This window comes from Impatiens glandulifera, chromosome 3, assembly GCF_907164915.1.
Source record: "Impatiens glandulifera chromosome 3, dImpGla2.1, whole genome shotgun sequence".
Taxonomy (NCBI): Eukaryota; Viridiplantae; Streptophyta; class Magnoliopsida; order Ericales; family Balsaminaceae; genus Impatiens; species Impatiens glandulifera.
Window position 1 is genome coordinate 3,179,674 of NC_061864.1, and position 7,523 is coordinate 3,187,196.

The following is a 7,523-nucleotide window of genomic DNA, read 5'->3' on the forward strand; positions in this document are numbered from 1 at the left end:
ATTTACATAGATATTACTATCCTCAGAATCATTGTTTTATAATTTAACGCACTTTATTATATTGTTAATAAAAAAAAATAATATAAAACTATTAATGACTATATATTATGCAAAAAAAAAAAAGATTAAAAAAAATTGGATCAATTATTTATTTAGAGAAAATACAATTTAACTATATAATGTTTGTCTCTTTAAATAGTCCACCAAGTTTAATTAAATATTATTTAGTATCAAAAGAAAAATTGGATCAATTATTTATTTAGAGAAAATACAATTTAACTATATAATGTTTGTCTCTTTAAATAGTCCACCAAGTTTAATTAAATATTATTTAGTATCAAAAGAAAAAGGATAAATCTTAACTATTAAATATTATTTAGTATTTAGTTACTGTAGTTAATAGAGTAGCTAGCTTATCATTCTTTCTTAAATAACTTCTTGCTTGTTAATTCTTTTGTTAATGAAACTTTTATGAGTTTGTAATTTTTTAATTTATTGATTTTCTATTTAAACAACTCTCATATTTTTTTTTATAATAATGAACCAATTAAAAAAAATCATGTCCTTCCGGGCGGCCCTCAACTATTTGTTCAGTAAAGCATTAACGTCAATATTTATTTAGATATAATAATTCAGTTTCATTTAAAATTAAATATAAAATAATTTAGTATTTAGTTAATAATTTGTGTGATAATTTATAAGATCACAATAAATGAAATGATTTAACACTCATTTGAAAAAAATAGGACACTAAAAAATGTGCCGTTTATAACGAAGAGTCTTATAGAGCCGTTACATATATTACATATCAGTAACATTTTTATATGGCCATATGGCCGTTACTGATATCTGTAACGGTCCTAAGAAAAATTGTTACTGATACCATAGTTTTCTCTCCGTTTTTCGAAATAAGAGTAAGTAACGACTCTAAGAAATGTTACAGAAACTTTTTCAATATATGTAACAACACTTTGAAAAGTCGTTATAATCACCTCGTCTGTCGATTCAATTCCCGAAACTTGGGTATCTACAACGACATTAAGATAGAGTCGTTACAGAAACTTCTTTAATATCTGTAACTGCACTTTAAAATGTCGTTACAAATACTCCGAATGTCGATTCAATTCCCGAAATTTGGGTATGTAACGGCATTGACAAATAGTTGTTACAAAACATCTTTAATATCTATAACGACACTTTAAAATGCCGTTACAAATTTCATTTCTGTCTATTGAATTACTTGGGTATCTGTAACGGTTTTATGTCAATGCCATAATCATTATAGTCATTAAATAAGCATATGTAACGGCACAACATAAGATCCCTTTAATTTACTCGATAGCCCGTCTTCTTCTTATTTCATCTTTCTTTCTTCTCTCCTACCGTTCTTGCTTGTCGACGTTCTTGCGCTCCTGTTGCTGTTCTTCGCTCCAATCATTCGCCGTCAGGCTAGTCTATTTTCTCTTTTCTTCTTTTTTGCTTTGTGTGTTAGGTTAGATATATATGTTATATTAGGTTTGATTATTTGTTTGATAGATTAGATAGATTAGATAAGTTAGATTATTTGTATGTTAGATATGTTAGATTATGTTAGATTATTGGATTGTATGTTAATTAGATATGTTAATTATTGGATTAATTAGATACGTGGATTGTAAGTTTTTGGATTCTATATTCGATTGTTGAGCTAAGTATATGAATGATTTATAAAGGATATAGTACTTTATTTGACATAGTAATATTTTGTCTAGTCCAATGGAAGTTCTTGACAAAACATGAATGACTATACGTCGGACAAATCCAAAATTTATTGAGGGGTTGACAATTTTATAGAATTTACGGAAAAGTCTACGGTTAGATCTCCGATTGCATATCTTTGTGTAAAGTGTGGAAATCGAGTAGCCAAGTATTTAAATTAATCTAGTGCAACCATCTGCTATATATAATGTTTGATCAGTTGAAATATGAGATTAAAATCACTTTCTTAAGTGGAGATGTCAATGATCAAATCTAGACTCGATGATTGTCAAATATTTCAAGATTATAAAAATTGAAATTGTTACCGTTCTTATTATACCCTAGATAAGAGGTATATGAATAATATTAATTATATAACAAGATGCATCAAATTTTAATAACATGAGTTATATAATATAAATATTCACAAAAAAAAACTTTTAACAATAATATTAACAACCAACCATAATTTCAAACTTTCCAAATTTACATTCATTTGAATATCATAAATAAGGTTAAATAAAGTAAATTTTGTGTTCAAAAATAAATAAATTAATATAGTGTAAAACTTTAGGTCTCAATAAATATACTTTTGTATAGCATTCGAAAGAAGGTATATATTAGATTTTTTTTTTTCTGTTCAGTAGATTTGAATATTTTATGGAAAAATGAATTTGTTTTCTTAAATTATCTGATTTATATTAAATTATGCAAATTTTAAAACAACAACACTCTAGCGCCGCTGTAGCTCATACCCTTGGATTATGATCAACTTTCCAGGTTCGAATCCTGGCAGCGGCAATTTTTCATTTTTTTTATTATCATTCTTTTATCAAACGAATAAAGAACTAATATATAAAACAAAAGAATAGAAATTGTCATTCTACGGTACCTAATTTCTCTTAGGAGAAAAAGGCGAGCTGGTCGAAGACCGGACGCAGTTTCTTACTTAATGGAGCTAATTATGTAAAAGAAATTATTGAAGGAAATCCAGCTCATTGTCAAGAAATGCTTAGGATGAAGAAAGAAGCTTTTGTAGAGATTTGTTCTATTTTTAGAGAAAAATGATGGTTAAAAAATAGTCGTTATATTTCGGTGGAAGAAAAGATGGCAATGTTTTTAATTACTTTAAGTCATAATTTACGAGTAAGGTTTGTCAAACGAAGATTTTGTCATTCAACGCAAACAATTAATTTCTACTTTCATGAAGTGTTAATTGCTATGATACAATTCTCTAAAATTTTCATGATTTATATATGATCAGTTGAAATAGAAAGAAAATGATGAAGGTGAAGAATTTTTTTTTTTTCTCTTTTTGTTTTAATATGAATATTATGCTTTTTAATTGGATATTCATTAAGTATCTTAAGTAGAAATTTTTTTGGAGATTATTAATGGAAGACAATTGAAATTAAATATGTTTTTCCTTACAAAAATGAACTAACCGTTTAAAGTCTTGAAACTTCAACCATGTATATTCACATATTATTTAAGACTATATATTAGTGTTAAAATAATAAGCAAAAATAAATAAATTGAACTAATACTATATGTTGTCAAACTCTCTACAAATCAATTACTATGAAATTGCACTAAATAAAAAAGACTATTAAAAAGAGCAATCTTACTTAATTATTTTGAATTTCTGAAGCAAAGGACTTATTTTTTAGAATTATTTTTTAAAGGATAATATTAAAATTATTTATTCATTTATTTACAAAGATTCATTTAATACTCAATAGTGGTAAGAGTCTTAATTAAATTTTAAATTCAAGATTTCCTCTGTAAAATTTATTGTTGTTTGAAAACTTAATAATATTCTCTCATATCACTCCTTATATTGATGAGAGGGTGAAATAATATTTGATTAAGTTAAAATTATTTTTAAAAAAAAGTAAATAAAATAATTAATATGTAATAATATATATATATATGAAAAATGATATATACAACACCTTTATACAACATCTTTATAATTTAAAAAGAAAGAGAAAATATTTTTTTCTCTTTTATATTTTTTTCAAGATATATTTTATCTTTCAGCATCTCCAACCGGCCGACAAACTCAAACGCAAACCCAGATTTTGCTCAATCGGCCGGCAAATCCAAACGCAAACCCAGATTTTGCTCCAACCGGCCGGCAAACCCAAACGCAAAATGGGAATGAAATCTCTTTCCAAAAAAAACTCATATATGCATTATCACTATTTATTTACACCATTTTTTTTCCTATTTTTCAAAAATGGCCCTTAGATTTTTTTTTTAATAACTCTTAATTTTTATACATATAAATTAATCTTTTAACTTATATTTTTTTACTTTTAAGATATAAAATTATAATATTTTTTAAAAGTATAATTAAATTATTAAATTTATTATACTTAGAAATTTTAATATATTAAATATATGATTGAATTATTTTGTTGTTTATGGATTATTGATATATATATATATATTTAATTTTATTTTAATATTATTAAATGAATGGAAAAAAATTAGGTTTAAATATGTAAAGTTTGATAAATATATAGATAATATTAATAAGGTTAAAAAGTGAGTGTAAAAATAGAATATTCTAAGAATATTCTTTTGGGTTTGAAAATGAGTTTTTGAGTTGGAGATAAATTACTGTTTAATTTGACATTTACTGTATTTTGGGTTTAAGAATTAGTTTATGGGTTGGAGATGGTCTTACCAAATTATATAGGTACGGTATAAATGTGTTGTATATATTATTTTTATATATATATAAAAAAATAATAATAAAAAATATAATATGCACAAAATAGTAATTAAATATTGAGTGAAAAGGTTAAAATAAATTCTCTATGTGTAAAACAAGAAGTCACATGATGGGTCTTTTTAATCACATTCCAAGACATTTATCAATCCTCACTCAATTCATTGAAAGTTGTTCATCTTGCTTATTTGATTGAGGTTTTTTTTTTAAGTTGAAAATTGTAAGTTAATTTGAGTTTTTAATTATTATTATTTTTTAAAATTTAAATTTAATAAAAATAAAGTAAATATTTTAATTAATTAATTAAATATGTGATAAATGAGAGACAAATAATGTTAATTAAGATGAGTTGTTTAAATAACCCATATCCAACCCTTTCTAAAATACTAAAATTTGAAATTAAACCAATTAAAATTAAATAATTTAACATTGTATCAAATAATATATATATATATATATATATATATATATATATATATATATATATATATATTTTGACGAAACCTTCAAATAACCAATTTCAAACAAACTTTTGAATGAAGAATAAATTAATAATAACACGGTAATTCCAAAACAAAATAAATCAAACAAGTTTGTAATCACAATTTAACTTTTTATATAAATATATGATTAACAAAAGAACAATCCGTACGAATCAATATCAACCTAACCCGTGAAAATGAGAATATTAGAAGACAGAGAAATTAATATCAGCACTTTCTTAATTAAAATAAACACGAACTTTGTTTTACACACTATTTTCTTTTAATTTAATATTATTTTTACATAATTCTTTTAAATCATTCTTTTTATAATCTGAGACAATTCAATTTAAGATATTGTTAATATAAAAAATATAAAACTGATAATGATCACTATATTATTCAAAAAATTGGGACAATTATTTATTTAGAGAAAGTACAATTTAACTATATTATGTTTGTCTCTTCAAATAATCCACCAAGTTTAAACAAAGTTTCAAAAGAAAATTGATAAATCTTAAATAGTAGCTTATCGTTCTTTCTTAAATAACTTTGTGCATGTTAATTCTTTTTCTTAATGATTTTAAAATTTTCATAATATTAACAACCAACCTTAATTTCAAACTTTTAAAATTTCAAATTTTTACATTCATTTAAATATCTTAAAAAAGATTAAATAAAGTAAATTTTGTGTTAAAAAATAAATATAGTGTAAAACTTTAGGTCTTAATATATATATACATATAGATATATAGCGAGATAAAGAAAGTATATAAGGGTGTGTTTGATAGCCCTGGAATTGGTTAGACACTTTAATATTAAAAATTGGAATTGGAATCAGAATTCCAATGGAATTCAATATAGTGTAATTTGATAGTTCTCAATTCCTATCTTTTTAGGTCGGAATTGTAATTCCAAATTAACACGTTTTTCATGTTTTTGACATGTTTAACACGTTTTTCACATATTAAACACGTTTTACACGTTTTTAACACATTTTTTTACACGTTTAACATATTTTCATATTTTGGCACGTTTAACACGTTTTTGGCACGTTTAATACGTTTTTGGCACGTTTAACACGTTTTTGACACATTTAACACGTTTTTCACGTTTTTGACACGTCTAACACGTTTTTGACACGTTTAACATAATTTTCACGTTTTTAACACGTTTAACACGTTTTTGGCACGTTTAACACGTTTTTGTCACGTTTAACACGTTTTGACACATTTAACATGATTTTCACGTTTTTAACACGTTTAACACGTTTTTGGCACGTTTAACACGTTTTTCACGTCCTTGACATGTTTAACACGTTTTAGACACATTTAACACGTTTTTCACGTCTTTGACACGTTTAACACGTTTTTGACACGTTTAACATGATTTTCACGTTTTTAACACGTTTAACACGTTTTTGACACGTTTGACACGTTTTTTTTTATGTTTTGGCACATTTTGCACGTTTTGGCACGTTTAACAAGTTTTTCATATATTTAACACGTTTTTTACGCGTTTAACACATTTTCACGTTTTTGATACATGTAACACGTTTTTTTTACGTTTTTGACATGTTTAACGCGTTTTCACGTTTTTGACACATTTAACACATTTTGTTTTTACGTTTTTGACACGTTTACCACATTTTTGACACGTTTTACTCGTTTTTCACGTTTTGACACGTTTAACAAGTTTTTCACATATTTAACACGTTTTTGACACGTTTAACACGTTTTCACGTTTTTGACACATCTAACACATTTTTTACGTTTTTGACACATTTACCACATTTTTGACACGTTTAATACGTTTTGGCATGTTTAACAAGTTTTTCACACATTTAACACGTTTTTGACACGTTTAACATGTTTTCACGTTTGTAACACTTTTTTTACGTTTTTGACACGTTTACCACATTTTTGATACATTTAACATGTTTTTCACGTTTTGGCATGTTTAACACGTTTTTCACATTTTTGGAACGTTTAACACGTTTTTGACACGTTTTCATGTTTTTAACACGTTTAAAACGTTTTTAACACGTTGTTCACATGTTTCACATGTTTTTTACATTTTTGACACGTTTGACACATTTTTAACACATTTAACACGTTTTAACACGTTTAACACGTGAAAAACGTGTTAAAACGTGTGAAAAACGTGAAAACGTGAAAAACGTGTGAAAAACGTGTGAGAATGTGTGAAAAACGTGAAAATGTGTGAAAACATGAAAAACGTGTAAAAAACGTGAAAACGTTTGAAAACGTGAAAAACGTGTTAAAACGTGTGAAAAACGTGAAAACATGAAAAACGTGTGAAAAACGTGTGAATAATGTGTGAAAAATGTGTTGTAATGTGTGAAAAACGTGAAAACGTATTAAAACGTGTAAAAAACGTGAAAACGTGTGAAAACGTGTAAAAAACGTGTGAAAATGTGAAAAATGTGAAAAACGTGTTAAAACGTGTGAAAAACGTGAAAACGTGAAAAACGTGTGAAAAACGTGAAAAACATGTGAAAAACATGTGAAAAACGTGAAAAACGTTTGAAAAACGTAAAAAAC